The sequence below is a fragment of the Daphnia pulicaria genome, chromosome 3, assembly GCF_021234035.1.
Source record: "Daphnia pulicaria isolate SC F1-1A chromosome 3, SC_F0-13Bv2, whole genome shotgun sequence".
Lineage (NCBI taxonomy): Eukaryota > Metazoa > Arthropoda > Branchiopoda > Diplostraca > Daphniidae > Daphnia > Daphnia pulicaria.
Window position 1 is genome coordinate 1,416,606 of NC_060915.1, and position 16,625 is coordinate 1,433,230.

General features: G+C 37.1%; 37 pseudogenes; all 37 read left to right on the forward strand.

Annotated features, from left to right (window-relative positions):
- Positions 1 to 327: 327 nt before the first annotated feature.
- On the forward strand, positions 328 to 446 carry LOC124330823 (annotated as a pseudogene).
- A 414-nt stretch (positions 447 to 860) lies between these two features.
- LOC124331672 lies at positions 861 to 979 on the forward strand (annotated as a pseudogene).
- Positions 980 to 1,263: 284 nt separating this feature from the next.
- LOC124331673 lies at positions 1,264 to 1,382 on the forward strand (annotated as a pseudogene).
- A 284-nt stretch (positions 1,383 to 1,666) lies between these two features.
- Positions 1,667 to 1,785, forward strand: LOC124331676 (annotated as a pseudogene).
- Positions 1,786 to 2,069: 284 nt separating this feature from the next.
- LOC124331677 lies at positions 2,070 to 2,188 on the forward strand (annotated as a pseudogene).
- A 284-nt stretch (positions 2,189 to 2,472) lies between these two features.
- On the forward strand, positions 2,473 to 2,591 carry LOC124334251 (annotated as a pseudogene).
- A 414-nt stretch (positions 2,592 to 3,005) lies between these two features.
- Positions 3,006 to 3,124, forward strand: LOC124331678 (annotated as a pseudogene).
- Positions 3,125 to 3,408: 284 nt separating this feature from the next.
- On the forward strand, positions 3,409 to 3,527 carry LOC124331679 (annotated as a pseudogene).
- A 284-nt stretch (positions 3,528 to 3,811) lies between these two features.
- On the forward strand, positions 3,812 to 3,930 carry LOC124331680 (annotated as a pseudogene).
- A 284-nt stretch (positions 3,931 to 4,214) lies between these two features.
- Positions 4,215 to 4,333, forward strand: LOC124331681 (annotated as a pseudogene).
- Positions 4,334 to 4,617: 284 nt separating this feature from the next.
- LOC124331682 lies at positions 4,618 to 4,736 on the forward strand (annotated as a pseudogene).
- Positions 4,737 to 5,020: 284 nt separating this feature from the next.
- LOC124331683 lies at positions 5,021 to 5,139 on the forward strand (annotated as a pseudogene).
- Positions 5,140 to 5,553: 414 nt separating this feature from the next.
- Positions 5,554 to 5,672, forward strand: LOC124331684 (annotated as a pseudogene).
- Positions 5,673 to 6,086: 414 nt separating this feature from the next.
- On the forward strand, positions 6,087 to 6,205 carry LOC124331685 (annotated as a pseudogene).
- A 284-nt stretch (positions 6,206 to 6,489) lies between these two features.
- Positions 6,490 to 6,608, forward strand: LOC124331687 (annotated as a pseudogene).
- Positions 6,609 to 6,892: 284 nt separating this feature from the next.
- Positions 6,893 to 7,011, forward strand: LOC124331688 (annotated as a pseudogene).
- Positions 7,012 to 7,425: 414 nt separating this feature from the next.
- Positions 7,426 to 7,544, forward strand: LOC124331689 (annotated as a pseudogene).
- Positions 7,545 to 7,828: 284 nt separating this feature from the next.
- Positions 7,829 to 7,947, forward strand: LOC124331690 (annotated as a pseudogene).
- Positions 7,948 to 8,231: 284 nt separating this feature from the next.
- Positions 8,232 to 8,350, forward strand: LOC124331691 (annotated as a pseudogene).
- Positions 8,351 to 8,634: 284 nt separating this feature from the next.
- Positions 8,635 to 8,753, forward strand: LOC124331692 (annotated as a pseudogene).
- Positions 8,754 to 9,037: 284 nt separating this feature from the next.
- On the forward strand, positions 9,038 to 9,156 carry LOC124331693 (annotated as a pseudogene).
- Positions 9,157 to 9,570: 414 nt separating this feature from the next.
- LOC124331694 lies at positions 9,571 to 9,689 on the forward strand (annotated as a pseudogene).
- A 284-nt stretch (positions 9,690 to 9,973) lies between these two features.
- LOC124335426 lies at positions 9,974 to 10,091 on the forward strand (annotated as a pseudogene).
- A 284-nt stretch (positions 10,092 to 10,375) lies between these two features.
- On the forward strand, positions 10,376 to 10,494 carry LOC124331695 (annotated as a pseudogene).
- A 284-nt stretch (positions 10,495 to 10,778) lies between these two features.
- On the forward strand, positions 10,779 to 10,897 carry LOC124331696 (annotated as a pseudogene).
- A 414-nt stretch (positions 10,898 to 11,311) lies between these two features.
- On the forward strand, positions 11,312 to 11,430 carry LOC124331698 (annotated as a pseudogene).
- A 284-nt stretch (positions 11,431 to 11,714) lies between these two features.
- Positions 11,715 to 11,833, forward strand: LOC124331699 (annotated as a pseudogene).
- A 414-nt stretch (positions 11,834 to 12,247) lies between these two features.
- LOC124331701 lies at positions 12,248 to 12,366 on the forward strand (annotated as a pseudogene).
- A 284-nt stretch (positions 12,367 to 12,650) lies between these two features.
- Positions 12,651 to 12,769, forward strand: LOC124331702 (annotated as a pseudogene).
- Positions 12,770 to 13,183: 414 nt separating this feature from the next.
- LOC124331703 lies at positions 13,184 to 13,302 on the forward strand (annotated as a pseudogene).
- Positions 13,303 to 13,586: 284 nt separating this feature from the next.
- Positions 13,587 to 13,705, forward strand: LOC124331704 (annotated as a pseudogene).
- A 414-nt stretch (positions 13,706 to 14,119) lies between these two features.
- LOC124331705 lies at positions 14,120 to 14,238 on the forward strand (annotated as a pseudogene).
- Positions 14,239 to 14,522: 284 nt separating this feature from the next.
- On the forward strand, positions 14,523 to 14,641 carry LOC124331706 (annotated as a pseudogene).
- A 284-nt stretch (positions 14,642 to 14,925) lies between these two features.
- LOC124331707 lies at positions 14,926 to 15,044 on the forward strand (annotated as a pseudogene).
- A 414-nt stretch (positions 15,045 to 15,458) lies between these two features.
- Positions 15,459 to 15,577, forward strand: LOC124331708 (annotated as a pseudogene).
- Positions 15,578 to 15,861: 284 nt separating this feature from the next.
- Positions 15,862 to 15,980, forward strand: LOC124331710 (annotated as a pseudogene).
- Positions 15,981 to 16,394: 414 nt separating this feature from the next.
- Positions 16,395 to 16,513, forward strand: LOC124331711 (annotated as a pseudogene).
- Positions 16,514 to 16,625: the final 112 nt, after the last annotated feature.

The window sequence follows — 16,625 nt, forward strand, 5'->3', positions numbered from 1 at the left end:
CAATGCCTTAGAGATAGGTTCAATTCATCTATAAGAATGATTCTGGATCAATTCCATTGAGAGTTTTTCAAAGTTTATCGCGTTTTTTAATCGCGATGGTTACCAGTCCAAATTCGTAGATCAAAAATATCAATGGCATAGAGATAGGTTCAATTCATCTATAGGAATGATTCTGGATAAATTTCATTGCGAGTTTTTCAAAGTTTATCGCGCTTTTTTATTCGCGATGGTTACGAGTCCAAATTCAATGAACAAACATTTCTATCACTTTGAAGTGATTTTCTATTCATCCATTGGGACTGGGAGGGTAAATTTTCATTTTTGAATGTCAACGGCCATATCACGTAGAACGCACCTGGTCTCGTCAGCTCCCAGAAGTTAAGTTACGTAGAGTCCCGTTAGTACTTGGAAGGGTGACCGCTTGGGAATACGGGATGTCGTTGGCGATGAACAGTTTGTTTTCAATAACAAACTTCTTGAAATTTTTTTTCAATCACGATAATTACCAGTCCAAATTCGTAGATAAAAAATTTCAATGCCTTAGAGATAGGTTCAATTCATCTATAAGAATGATTCTGGATCAATTCCATTGAGAGTTTTTCAAAGTTTATCGCGTTTTTTAATCGCGATGGTTACCAGTCCAAATTCGTAGATCAAAAATATCAATGGCATAGAGATAGGTTCAATTCATCTATAGGAATGATTCTGGATAAATTTCATTGCGAGTTTTTCAAAGTTTATCGCGCTTTTTTATTCGCGATGGTTACGAGTCCAAATTCAATGAACAAACATTTCTATCACTTTGAAGTGATTTTCTATTCATCCATTGGGACTGGGAGGGTAAATTTTCATTTTTGAATGTCAACGGCCATATCACGTAGAACGCACCTGGTCTCGTCAGCTCCCAGAAGTTAAGTTACGTCGAGTCCCGTTAGTACTTGGAAGGGTGACCGCTTGGGAATACGGGATGTCGTTGGCGATGAACAGTTTTTTTTCAATAACAAACTTCTTGAAATTTTTTTTCAATCACGATGGTTACCAGTCCAAATTCTTAGATAAAAAATTTCAATGGCATAGAGATAGGTTCAATTCATCTATTTGAATGATTCTGGATAAATTTCATTGCGAGTTTTTCAAAGTTTATCGCGCTTTTTTATTCGCGATGGTTACGAGTCCAAATTCAATGAACAAACATTTCTATCCCTTTGAAGTGATTTTCTATTCATCCATTGGGAATGGGAGGGTAAATTTTCATTTTTGAATGTCAACGGCCATATCACGTAGAACGCACCTGGTCTCGTCAGCTCCCAGAAGTTAAGTTACGTCGAGTCCCGTTAGTACTTGGAAGGGTGACCGCTTGGGAATACGGGATGTCGTTGGCGATGAACAGTTTGTTTTCAATAACAAACTTCTTGAAATTTTTTTTCAATCACGATGGTTACCAGTCCAAATTCTTAGATAAAAAATTTCAATGGCATAGAGATAGGTTCAATTCATCTATTTGAATGATTCTGGATAAATTTCATTGCGAGTTTTTCAAAGTTTATCGCGCTTTTTTATTCGCGATGGTTACGAGTCCAAATTCAATGAACAAACATTTCTATCACTTTGAAGTGATTTTCTATTCATCCATTGGGACTGGGAGGGTAAATTTTCATTTTTGAATGTCAACGGCCATATCACGTAGAACGCACCTGGTCTCGTCAGCTCCCAGAAGTTAAGTTACGTCGAGTCCCGTTAGTACTTGGAAGGGTGACCGCTTGGGAATACGGGATGTCGTTGGCGATGAACAGTTTGTTTTCAATAACAAACTTCTTGAAATTTTTTTTCAATCACGATGGTTACCAGTCCAAATTCTTAGATAAAAAATTTCAATGGCATAGAGATAGGTTCAATTCATCTATTTGAATGATTCTGGATAAATTTCATTGCGAGTTTTTCAAAGTTTATCGCGCTTTTTTATTCGCGATGGTTACGAGTCCAAATTCAATGAACAAACATTTCTATCACTTTGAAGTGATTTTCTATTCATCCATTGGGACTGGGAGGGTAAATTTTCATTTTTGAATGTCAACGGCCATATCACGTAGAACGCACCTGGTCTCGTCAGCTCCCAGAAGTTAAGTTACGTCGAGTCCCGTTAGTACTTGGAAGGGTGACCGCTTGGGAATACGGGATGTCGTTGGCGATGAACAGTTTGTTTTCAATAACAAACTTCTTGAAATTTTTTTTCAATCACGATGGTTACCAGTCCAAATTCTTAGATAAAAAATTTCAATGGCATAGAGATAGGTTCAATTCATCTATTTGAATGATTCTGGATAAATTTCATTGCGAGTTTTTCAAAGTTTATCGCGCTTTTTTATTCGCGATGGTTACGAGTCCAAATTCAATGAACAAACATTTCTATCACTTTGAAGTGATTTTCTATTCATCCATTGGGACTGGGAGGGTAAATTTTCATTTTTGAATGTCAACGGCCATATCACGTAGAACGCACCTGGTTTCGTCAGCTCCCAGAAGTTAAGTTACGTCGAGTCCCGTTAGTACTTGGAAGGGTGACCGCTTGGGAATACGGGATGTCGTTGGCGATGAACAGTTTGTTTTCAATAACAAACTTCTTGAAATTTTTTTTCAATCACGATAATTACCAGTCCAAATTCGTAGATAAAAAATTTCAATGCCTTAGAGATAGGTTCAATTCATCTATAAGAATGATTCTGGATCAATTCCATTGAGAGTTTTTCAAAGTTTATCGCGTTTTTTAATCGCGATGGTTACCAGTCCAAATTCGTAGATCAAAAATATCAAAGGCATAGAGATAGGTTCAATTCATCTATAGGAATGATTCTGGATAAATTTCATTGCGAGTTTTTCAAAGTTTATCGCGCTTTTTTATTCGCGATGGTTACGAGTCCAAATTCAATGAACAAACATTTCTATCACTTTGAAGTGATTTTCTATTCATCCATTGGGAATGGGAGGGTAAATTTTCATTTTTGAATGTCAACGGCCATATCACGTAGAACGCACCTGGTCTCGTCAGCTCCCAGAAGTTAAGTTACGTCGAGTCCCGTTAGTACTTGGAAGGGTGACCGCTTGGGAATACGGGATGTCGTTGGCGATGAACAGTTTGTTTTCAATAACAAACTTCTTGAAATTTTTTTTCAATCACGATGGTTACCAGTCCAAATTCTTAGATAAAAAATTTCAATGGCATAGAGATAGGTTCAATTCATCTATTTGAATGATTCTTGATAAATTTCATTGCGAGTTTTTCAAAGTTTATCGCGCTTTTTTATTCGCGATGGTTACGAGTCCAAATTCAATGAAAAAACATTTCTATCACTTTGAAGTGATTTTCTATTCATCCATTGGGAATGGGAGGGTAAATTTTCATTTTTGAATGTCAACGGCCATATCACGTAGAACGCACCTGGTCTCGTCAGCTCCCAGAAGTTAAGTTACGTCGAGTCCCGTTAGTACTTGGAAGGGTGACCGCTTGGGAATACGGGATGTCGTTGGCGATGAACAGTTTGTTTTCAATAACAAACTTCTTGAAATTTTTTTTCAATCACGATGGTTACCAGTCCAAATTCTTAGATAAAAAATTTCAATGGCATAGAGATAGGTTCAATTCATCTATTTGAATGATTCTGGATAAATTTCATTGCGAGTTTTTCAAAGTTTATCGCGCTTTTTTATTCGCGATGGTTACGAGTCCAAATTCAATGAAAAAACATTTCTATCACTTTGAAGTGATTTTCTATTCATCCATTGGGACTGGGAGGGTAAATTTTCATTTTTGAATGTCAACGGCCATATCACGTAGAACGCACCTGGTCTCGTCAGCTCCCAGAAGTTAAGTTACGTCGAGTCCCGTTAGTACTTGGAAGGGTGACCGCTTGGGAATACGGGATGTCGTTGGCGATGAACAGTTTGTTTTCAATAACAAACTTCTTGAAATTTTTTTTCAATCACGATGGTTACCAGTCCAAATTCTTAGATAAAAAATTTCAATGGCATAGAGATAGGTTCAATTCATCTATTTGAATGATTCTTGATAAATTTCATTGCGAGTTTTTCAAAGTTTATCGCGCTTTTTTATTCGCGATGGTTACGAGTCCAAATTCAATGAAAAAACATTTCTATCACTTTGAAGTGATTTTCTATTCATCCATTGGGAATGGGAGGGTAAATTTTCATTTTTGAATGTCAACGGCCATATCACGTAGAACGCACCTGGTCTCGTCAGCTCCCAGAAGTTAAGTTACGTCGAGTCCCGTTAGTACTTGGAAGGGTGACCGCTTGGGAATACGGGATGTCGTTGGCGATGAACAGTTTGTTTTCAATAACAAACTTCTTGAAATTTTTTTTCAATCACGATGGTTACCAGTCCAAATTCTTAGATAAAAAATTTCAATGGCATAGAGATAGGTTCAATTCATCTATTTGAATGATTCTGGATAAATTTCATTGCGAGTTTTTCAAAGTTTATCGCGCTTTTTTATTCGCGATGGTTACGAGTCCAAATTCAATGAAAAAACATTTCTATCACTTTGAAGTGATTTTCTATTCATCCATTGGGACTGGGAGGGTAAATTTTCATTTTTGAATGTCAACGGCCATATCACGTAGAACGCACCTGGTCTCGTCAGCTCCCAGAAGTTAAGTTACGTCGAGTCCCGTTAGTACTTGGAAGGGTGACCGCTTGGGAATACGGGATGTCGTTGGCGATGAACAGTTTGTTTTCAATAACAAACTTCTTGAAATTTTTTTTCAATCACGATGGTTACCAGTCCAAATTCTTAGATAAAAAATTTCAATGGCATAGAGATAGGTTCAATTCATCTATTTGAATGATTCTGGATAAATTTCATTGCGAGTTTTTCAAAGTTTATCGCGCTTTTTTATTCGCGATGGTTACGAGTCCAAATTCAATGAAAAAACATTTCTATCACTTTGAAGTGATTTTCTATTCATCCATTGGGACTGGGAGGGTAAATTTTCATTTTTGAATGTCAACGGCCATATCACGTAGAACGCACCTGGTCTCGTCAGCTCCCAGAAGTTAAGTTACGTCGAGTCCCGTTAGTACTTGGAAGGGTGACCGCTTGGGAATACGGGATGTCGTTGGCGATGAACAGTTTGTTTTCAATAACAAACTTCTTGAAATTTTTTTTCAATCACGATGGTTACCAGTCCAAATTCGTAGATAAAAAATTTCAATGCCTTAGAGATAGGTTCAATTCATCTATAAGAATGATTCTGGATCAATTCCATTGAGAGTTTTTCAAAGTTTATCGCGTTTTTTAATCGCGATGGTTACCAGTCCAAATTCGTAGATCAAAAATATCAATGGCATAGAGATAGGTTCAATTCATCTATAGGAATGATTCTTGATAAATTTCATTGCGAGTTTTTCAAAGTTTATCGCGCTTTTTTATTCGCGATGGTTACGAGTCCAAATTCAATGAAAAAACATTTCTATCACTTTGAAGTGATTTTCTATTCATCCATTGGGACTGGGAGGGTAAATTTTCATTTTTGAATGTCAACGGCCATATCACGTAGAACGCACCTGGTCTCGTCAGCTCCCAGAAGTTAAGTTACGTCGAGTCCCGTTAGTACTTGGAAGGGTGACCGCTTGGGAATACGGGATGTCGTTGGCGATGAACAGTTTGTTTTCAATAACAAACTTCTTGAAATTTTTTTTCAATCACGATGGTTACCAGTCCAAATTCGTAGATAAAAAATTTCAATGCCTTAGAGATAGGTTCAATTCATCTATAAGAATGATTCTGGATCAATTCCATTGAGAGTTTTTCAAAGTTTATCGCGTTTTTTAATCGCGATGGTTACCAGTCCAAATTCGTAGATCAAAAATATCAATGGCATAGAGATAGGTTCAATTCATCTATAGGAATGATTCTTGATAAATTTCATTGCGAGTTTTTCAAAGTTTATCGCGCTTTTTTATTCGCGATGGTTACGAGTCCAAATTCAATGAAAAAACATTTCTATCACTTTGAAGTGATTTTCTATTCATCCATTGGGAATGGGAGGGTAAATTTTCATTTTTGAATGTCAACGGCCATATCACGTAGAACGCACCTGGTCTCGTCAGCTCCCAGAAGTTAAGTTACGTCGAGTCCCGTTAGTACTTGGAAGGGTGACCGCTTGGGAATACGGGATGTCGTTGGCGATGAACAGTTTGTTTTCAATAACAAACTTCTTGAAATTTTTTTTCAATCACGATGGTTACCAGTCCAAATTCTTAGATAAAAAATTTCAATGGCATAGAGATAGGTTCAATTCATCTATTTGAATGATTCTGGATAAATTTCATTGCGAGTTTTTCAAAGTTTATCGCGCTTTTTTATTCGCGATGGTTACGAGTCCAAATTCAATGAAAAAACATTTCTATCACTTTGAAGTGATTTTCTATTCATCCATTGGGACTGGGAGGGTAAATTTTCATTTTTGAATGTCAACGGCCATATCACGTAGAACGCACCTGGTCTCGTCAGCTCCCAGAAGTTAAGTTACGTCGAGTCCCGTTAGTACTTGGAAGGGTGACCGCTTGGGAATACGGGATGTCGTTGGCGATGAACAGTTTGTTTTCAATAACAAACTTCTTGAAATTTTTTTTCAATCACGATGGTTACCAGTCCAAATTCTTAGATAAAAAATTTCAATGGCATAGAGATAGGTTCAATTCATCTATTTGAATGATTCTGGATAAATTTCATTGCGAGTTTTTCAAAGTTTATCGCGCTTTTTTATTCGCGATGGTTACGAGTCCAAATTCAATGAAAAAACATTTCTATCACTTTGAAGTGATTTTCTATTCATCCATTGGGACTGGGAGGGTAAATTTTCATTTTTGAATGTCAACGGCCATATCACGTAGAACGCACCTGGTCTCGTCAGCTCCCAGAAGTTAAGTTACGTCGAGTCCCGTTAGTACTTGGAAGGGTGACCGCTTGGGAATACGGGATGTCGTTGGCGATGAACAGTTTGTTTTCAATAACAAACTTCTTGAAATTTTTTTTCAATCACGATGGTTACCAGTCCAAATTCGTAGATAAAAAATTTCAATGCCTTAGAGATAGGTTCAATTCATCTATAAGAATGATTCTGGATCAATTCCATTGAGAGTTTTTCAAAGTTTATCGCGTTTTTTAATCGCGATGGTTACCAGTCCAAATTCGTAGATCAAAAATATCAATGGCATAGAGATAGGTTCAATTCATCTATAGGAATGATTCTTGATAAATTTCATTGCGAGTTTTTCAAAGTTTATCGCGCTTTTTTATTCGCGATGGTTACGAGTCCAAATTCAATGAAAAAACATTTCTATCACTTTGAAGTGATTTTCTATTCATCCATTGGGAATGGGAGGGTAAATTTTCATTTTTGAATGTCAACGGCCATATCACGTAGAACGCACCTGGTCTCGTCAGCTCCCAGAAGTTAAGTTACGTCGAGTCCCGTTAGTACTTGGAAGGGTGACCGCTTGGGAATACGGGATGTCGTTGGCGATGAACAGTTTGTTTTCAATAACAAACTTCTTGAAATTTTTTTTCAATCACGATGGTTACCAGTCCAAATTCTTAGATAAAAAATTTCAATGGCATAGAGATAGGTTCAATTCATCTATTTGAATGATTCTGGATAAATTTCATTGCGAGTTTTTCAAAGTTTATCGCGCTTTTTTATTCGCGATGGTTACGAGTCCAAATTCAATGAAAAAACATTTCTATCACTTTGAAGTGATTTTCTATTCATCCATTGGGACTGGGAGGGTAAATTTTCATTTTTGAATGTCAACGGCCATATCACGTAGAACGCACCTGGTCTCGTCAGCTCCCAGAAGTTAAGTTACGTCGAGTCCCGTTAGTACTTGGAAGGGTGACCGCTTGGGAATACGGGATGTCGTTGGCGATGAACAGTTTGTTTTCAATAACAAACTTCTTGAAATTTTTTTTCAATCACGATGGTTACCAGTCCAAATTCTTAGATAAAAAATTTCAATGGCATAGAGATAGGTTCAATTCATCTATTTGAATGATTCTGGATAAATTTCATTGCGAGTTTTTCAAAGTTTATCGCGCTTTTTTATTCGCGATGGTTACGAGTCCAAATTCAATGAAAAAACATTTCTATCACTTTGAAGTGATTTTCTATTCATCCATTGGGACTGGGAGGGTAAATTTTCATTTTTGAATGTCAACGGCCATATCACGTAGAACGCACCTGGTCTCGTCAGCTCCCAGAAGTTAAGTTACGTCGAGTCCCGTTAGTACTTGGAAGGGTGACCGCTTGGGAATACGGGATGTCGTTGGCGATGAACAGTTTGTTTTCAATAACAAACTTCTTGAAATTTTTTTTCAATCACGATGGTTACCAGTCCAAATTCGTAGATAAAAAATTTCAATGGCATAGAGATAGGTTCAATTCATCTATTTGAATGATTCTGGATAAATTTCATTGCGAGTTTTTCAAAGTTTATCGCGCTTTTTTATTCGCGATGGTTACGAGTCCAAATTCAATGAAAAAACATTTCTATCACTTTGAAGTGATTTTCTATTCATCCATTGGGACTGGGAGGGTAAATTTTCATTTTTGAATGTCAACGGCCATATCACGTAGAACGCACCTGGTCTCGTCAGCTCCCAGAAGTTAAGTTACGTCGAGTCCCGTTAGTACTTGGAAGGGTGACCGCTTGGGAATACGGGATGTCGTTGGCGATGAACAGTTTGTTTTCAATAACAAACTTCTTGAAATTTTTTTTCAATCACGATGGTTACCAGTCCAAATTCTTAGATAAAAAATTTCAATGGCATAGAGATAGGTTCAATTCATCTATTTGAATGATTCTGGATAAATTTCATTGCGAGTTTTTCAAAGTTTATCGCGCTTTTTTATTCGCGATGGTTACGAGTCCAAATTCAATGAAAAAACATTTCTATCACTTTGAAGTGATTTTCTATTCATCCATTGGGACTGGGAGGGTAAATTTTCATTTTTGAATGTCAACGGCCATATCACGTAGAACGCACCTGGTCTCGTCAGCTCCCAGAAGTTAAGTTACGTCGAGTCCCGTTAGTACTTGGAAGGGTGACCGCTTGGGAATACGGGATGTCGTTGGCGATGAACAGTTTGTTTTCAATAACAAACTTCTTGAAATTTTTTTTCAATCACGATGGTTACCAGTCCAAATTCGTAGATAAAAAATTTCAATGCCTTAGAGATAGGTTCAATTCATCTATAAGAATGATTCTGGATCAATTCCATTGAGAGTTTTTCAAAGTTTATCGCGTTTTTTAATCGCGATGGTTACCAGTCCAAATTCGTAGATCAAAAATATCAATGGCATAGAGATAGGTTCAATTCATCTATAGGAATGATTCTGGATAAATTTCATTGCGAGTTTTTCAAAGTTTATCGCGCTTTTTTATTCGCGATGGTTACGAGTCCAAATTCAATGAAAAAACATTTCTATCACTTTGAAGTGATTTTCTATTCATCCATTGGGACTGGGAGGGTAAATTTTCATTTTTGAATGTCAACGGCCATATCACGTAGAACGCACCTGGTCTCGTCAGCTCCCAGAAGTTAAGTTACGTCGAGTCCCGTTAGTACTTGGAAGGGTGACCGCTTGGGAATACGGGATGTCGTTGGCGATGAACAGTTTGTTTTCAATAACAAACTTCTTGAAATTTTTTTTCAATCACGATGGTTACCAGTCCAAATTCTTAGATAAAAAATTTCAATGGCATAGAGATAGGTTCAATTCATCTATTTGAATGATTCTGGATAAATTTCATTGCGAGTTTTTCAAAGTTTATCGCGCTTTTTTATTCGCGATGGTTACGAGTCCAAATTCAATGAAAAAACATTTCTATCACTTTGAAGTGATTTTCTATTCATCCATTGGGACTGGGAGGGTAAATTTTCATTTTTGAATGTCAACGGCCATATCACGTAGAACGCACCTGGTCTCGTCAGCTCCCAGAAGTTAAGTTACGTCGAGTCCCGTTAGTACTTGGAAGGTGACCGCTTGGGAATACGGGATGTCGTTGGCGATGAACAGTTTGTTTTCAATAACAAACTTCTTGAAATTTTTTTTCAATCACGATGGTTACCAGTCCAAATTCGTAGATAAAAAATTTCAATGGCATAGAGATAGGTTCAATTCATCTATTTGAATGATTCTGGATAAATTTCATTGCGAGTTTTTCAAAGTTTATCGCGCTTTTTTATTCGCGATGGTTACGAGTCCAAATTCAATGAAAAAACATTTCTATCACTTTGAAGTGATTTTCTATTCATCCATTGGGACTGGGAGGGTAAATTTTCATTTTTGAATGTCAACGGCCATATCACGTAGAACGCACCTGGTCTCGTCAGCTCCCAGAAGTTAAGTTACGTCGAGTCCCGTTAGTACTTGGAAGGGTGACCGCTTGGGAATACGGGATGTCGTTGGCGATGAACAGTTTGTTTTCAATAACAAACTTCTTGAAATTTTTTTTCAATCACGATGGTTACCAGTCCAAATTCTTAGATAAAAAATTTCAATGGCATAGAGATAGGTTCAATTCATCTATTTGAATGATTCTGGATAAATTTCATTGCGAGTTTTTCAAAGTTTATCGCGCTTTTTTATTCGCGATGGTTACGAGTCCAAATTCAATGAAAAAACATTTCTATCACTTTGAAGTGATTTTCTATTCATCCATTGGGACTGGGAGGGTAAATTTTCATTTTTGAATGTCAACGGCCATATCACGTAGAACGCACCTGGTCTCGTCAGCTCCCAGAAGTTAAGTTACGTCGAGTCCCGTTAGTACTTGGAAGGGTGACCGCTTGGGAATACGGGATGTCGTTGGCGATGAACAGTTTGTTTTCAATAACAAACTTCTTGAAATTTTTTTTCAATCACGATGGTTACCAGTCCAAATTCGTAGATAAAAAATTTCAATGCCTTAGAGATAGGTTCAATTCATCTATAAGAATGATTCTGGATCAATTCCATTGAGAGTTTTTCAAAGTTTATCGCGTTTTTTAATCGCGATGGTTACCAGTCCAAATTCGTAGATCAAAAATATCAATGGCATAGAGATAGGTTCAATTCATCTATAGGAATGATTCTGGATAAATTTCATTGCGAGTTTTTCAAAGTTTATCGCGCTTTTTTATTCGCGATGGTTACGAGTCCAAATTCAATGAAAAAACATTTCTATCACTTTGAAGTGATTTTCTATTCATCCATTGGGACTGGGAGGGTAAATTTTCATTTTTGAATGTCAACGGCCATATCACGTAGAACGCACCTGGTCTCGTCAGCTCCCAGAAGTTAAGTTACGTCGAGTCCCGTTAGTACTTGGAAGGGTGACCGCTTGGGAATACGGGATGTCGTTGGCGATGAACAGTTTGTTTTCAATAACAAACTTCTTGAAATTTTTTTTCAATCACGATGGTTACCAGTCCAAATTCTTAGATAAAAAATTTCAATGGCATAGAGATAGGTTCAATTCATCTATTTGAATGATTCTGGATAAATTTCATTGCGAGTTTTTCAAAGTTTATCGCGCTTTTTTATTCGCGATGGTTACGAGTCCAAATTCAATGAAAAAACATTTCTATCACTTTGAAGTGATTTTCTATTCATCCATTGGGACTGGGAGGGTAAATTTTCATTTTTGAATGTCAACGGCCATATCACGTAGAACGCACCTGGTCTCGTCAGCTCCCAGAAGTTAAGTTACGTCGAGTCCCGTTAGTACTTGGAAGGGTGACCGCTTGGGAATACGGGATGTCGTTGGCGATGAACAGTTTGTTTTCAATAACAAACTTCTTGAAATTTTTTTTCAATCACGATGGTTACCAGTCCAAATTCGTAGATAAAAAATTTCAATGCCTTAGAGATAGGTTCAATTCATCTATAAGAATGATTCTGGATCAATTCCATTGAGAGTTTTTCAAAGTTTATCGCGTTTTTTAATCGCGATGGTTACCAGTCCAAATTCGTAGATCAAAAATATCAATGGCATAGAGATAGGTTCAATTCATCTATAGGAATGATTCTTGATAAATTTCATTGCGAGTTTTTCAAAGTTTATCGCGCTTTTTTATTCGCGATGGTTACGAGTCCAAATTCAATGAAAAAACATTTCTATCACTTTGAAGTGATTTTCTATTCATCCATTGGGAATGGGAGGGTAAATTTTCATTTTTGAATGTCAACGGCCATATCACGTAGAACGCACCTGGTCTCGTCAGCTCCCAGAAGTTAAGTTACGTCGAGTCCCGTTAGTACTTGGAAGGGTGACCGCTTGGGAATACGGGATGTCGTTGGCGATGAACAGTTTGTTTTCAATAACAAACTTCTTGAAATTTTTTTTCAATCACGATGGTTACCAGTCCAAATTCTTAGATAAAAAATTTCAATGGCATAGAGATAGGTTCAATTCATCTATTTGAATGATTCTGGATAAATTTCATTGCGAGTTTTTCAAAGTTTATCGCGCTTTTTTATTCGCGATGGTTACGAGTCCAAATTCAATGAAAAAACATTTCTATCACTTTGAAGTGATTTTCTATTCATCCATTGGGACTGGGAGGGTAAATTTTCATTTTTGAATGTCAACGGCCATATCACGTAGAACGCACCTGGTCTCGTCAGCTCCCAGAAGTTAAGTTACGTCGAGTCCCGTTAGTACTTGGAAGGGTGACCGCTTGGGAATACGGGATGTCGTTGGCGATGAACAGTTTGTTTTCAATAACAAACTTCTTGAAATTTTTTTTCAATCACGATGGTTACCAGTCCAAATTCGTAGATAAAAAATTTCAATGCCTTAGAGATAGGTTCAATTCATCTATAAGAATGATTCTGGATCAATTCCATTGAGAGTTTTTCAAAGTTTATCGCGTTTTTTAATCGCGATGGTTACCAGTCCAAATTCGTAGATCAAAAATATCAATGGCATAGAGATAGGTTCAATTCATCTATAGGAATGATTCTTGATAAATTTCATTGCGAGTTTTTCAAAGTTTATCGCGCTTTTTTATTCGCGATGGTTACGAGTCCAAATTCAATGAAAAAACATTTCTATCACTTTGAAGTGATTTTCTATTCATCCATTGGGAATGGGAGGGTAAATTTTCATTTTTGAATGTCAACGGCCATATCACGTAGAACGCACCTGGTCTCGTCAGCTCCCAGAAGTTAAGTTACGTCGAGTCCCGTTAGTACTTGGAAGGGTGACCGCTTGGGAATACGGGATGTCGTTGGCGATGAACAGTTTGTTTTCAATAACAAACTTCTTGAAATTTTTTTTCAATCACGATGGTTACCAGTCCAAATTCTTAGATAAAAAATTTCAATGGCATAGAGATAGGTTCAATTCATCTATTTGAATGATTCTGGATAAATTTCATTGCGAGTTTTTCAAAGTTTATCGCGCTTTTTTATTCGCGATGGTTACGAGTCCAAATTCAATGAACAAACATTTCTATCACTTTGAAGTGATTTTCTATTCATCCATTGGGACTGGGAGGGTAAATTTTCATTTTTGAATGTCAACGGCCATATCACGTAGAACGCACCTGGTCTCGTCAGCTCCCAGAAGTTAAGTTACGTCGAGTCCCGTTAGTACTTGGAAGGGTGACCGCTTGGGAATACGGGATGTCGTTGGCGATGAACAGTTTGTTTTCAATAACAAACTTCTTGAAATTTTTTTTCAATCACGATAATTACCAGTCCAAATTCGTAGATAAAAAATTTCAATGCCTTAGAGATAGGTTCAATTCATCTATAAGAATGATTCTGGATCAATTCCATTGAGAGTTTTTCAAAGTTTATCGCGTTTTTTAATCGCGATGGTTACCAGTCCAAATTCGTAGATCAAAAATATCAATGGCATAGAGATAGGTTCAATTCATCTATAGGAATGATTCTGGATAAATTTCATTGCGAGTTTTTCAAAGTTTATCGCGCTTTTTTATTCGCGATGGTTACGAGTCCAAATTCAATGAAAAAACATTTCTATCACTTTGAAGTGATTTTCTATTCATCCATTGGGACTGGGAGGGTAAATTTTCATTTTTGAATGTCAACGGCCATATCACGTAGAACGCACCTGGTCTCGTCAGCTCCCAGAAGTTAAGTTACGTCGAGTCCCGTTAGTACTTGGAAGGGTGACCGCTTGGGAATACGGGATGTCGTTGGCGATGAACAGTTTGTTTTCAATAACAAACTTCTTGAAATTTTTTTTCAATCACGATGGTTACCAGTCCAAATTCGTAGATAAAAAATTTCAATGCCTTAGAGATAGGTTCAATTCATCTATAAGAATGATTCTGGATAAATTTCATTGCGAGTTTTTCAAAGTTTATCGCGCTTTTTTATTCGCGATGGTTACGAGTCCAAATTCAATGAACAAACATTTCTATCACTTTGAAGTGATTTTCTATTCATCCATTGGGACTGGGAGGGTAAATTTTCATTTTTGAATGTCAACGGCCATATCACGTAGAACGCACCTGGTCTCGTCAGCTCCCAGAAGTTAAGTTACGTCGAGTCCCGTTAGTACTTGGAAGGGTGACCGCTTGGGAATACGGGATGTCGTTGGCGATGAACAGTTTGTTTTCAATAACAAACTTCTTGAAATTTTTTTTCAATCACGATGGTTACCAGTCCAAATTCTTAGATAAAAAATTTCAATGGCATAGAGATAGGTTCAATTCATCTATTTGAATGATTCTGGATAAATTTCATTGCGAGTTTTTCAAAGTTTATCGCGCTTTTTTATTCGCGATGGTTACGAGTCCAAATTCAATGAACAAACATTTCTATCACTTTGAAGTGATTTTCTATTCATCCATTGGGACTGGGAGGGTAAATTTTCATTTTTGAATGTCAACGGCCATATCACGTAGAACGCACCTGGTCTCGTCAGCTCCCAGAAGTTAAGTTACGTCGAGTCCCGTTAGTACTTGGAAGGGTGACCGCTTGGGAATACGGGATGTCGTTGGCGATGAACAGTTTGTTTTCAATAACAAACTTCTTGAAATTTTTTTTCAATCACGATAATTACCAGTCTAAATTCGTAGATAAAAAATTTCAATGCCTTAGAGATAGGTTCAATTCATCTATAAGAATGATTCTGGATCAATTCCATTGAGAGTTTTTCAAAGTTTATCGCGTTTTTTAATCGCGATGGTTACCAGTCCAAATTCGTAGATCAAAAATATCAATGGCATAGAGATAGGTTCAATTCATCTATAGGAATGATTCTGGATAAATTTCATTGCGAGTTTTTCAAAGTTTATCGCGCTTTTTTATTCGCGATGGTTACGAGTCCAAATTCAATGAAAAAACATTTCTATCACTTTGAAGTGATTTTCTATTCATCCATTGGGACTGGGAGGGTAAATTTTCATTTTTGAATGTCAACGGCCATATCACGTAGAACGCACCTGGTCTCGTCAGCTCCCAGAAGTTAAGTTACGTCGAGTCCCGTTAGTACTTGGAAGGGTGACCGCTTGGGAATACGGGATGTCGTTGGCGATGAACAGTTTGTTTTCAATAACAAACTTCTTGAAATTTTTTTTCAATCACGATGGTTACCAGTCCAAATTCTTAGATAAAAAATTTCAATGGCATAGAGATAGGTTCAATTCATCTATTTGAATGATTCTGGATAAATTTCATTGCGAGTTTTTCAAAGTTTATCGCGCTTTTTTATTCGCGATGGTTACGAGTCCAAATTCAATGAACAAACATTTCTATCACTTTGAAGTGATTTTCTATTCATCCATTGGGACTGGGAGGGTAAATTTTCATTTTTGAATGTCAACGGCCATATCACGTAGAACGCACCTGGTCTCGTCAGCTCCCAGAAGTTAAGTTACGTCGAGTCCCGTTAGTACTTGGAAGGGTGACCGCTTGGGAATACGGGATGTCGTTGGCGATGAACAGTTTGTTTTCAATAACAAACTTCTTGAAATTTTTTTTCAATCACGATAATTACCAGTCCAAATTCATAGATAAAAAATTTCAATGCCTTAGAGATAGGTTCAATTCATCTATAAGAATGATTCTGGATCAATTCCATTGAGAGTTTTTCAAAGTTTATCGCGTTTTTTAATCGCGATGGTTACCAGTCCAAATTCGTAGATCAAAAATATCAATGGCATAGAGATAGGTTCAATTCATCTATAGGAATGATTCTGGATAAATTTCATTGCGAGTTTTTCAAAGTTTATCGCGCTTTTTTATTCGCGATGGTTACGAGTCCAAATTCAATGAAAAAACATTTCTATCACTTTGAAGTGATTTTCTATTCATCCATTGGGACTGGGAGGGTAAATTTTCATTTTTGAATGTCAACGGCCATATCACGTAGAACGCACCTGGTCTCGTCAGCTCCCAGAAGTTAAGTTACGTCGAGTCCCGTTAGTACTTGGAAGGGTGACCGCTTGGGAATACGGGATGTCGTTGGCGATGAACAGTTTGTTTTCAATAACAAACTTCTTGAAATTTTTTTTCAATCACGATGGTTACCAGTCCAAATTCTTAGATAAAAAATTTCAATGGCATAGAGATAGGTTCAATT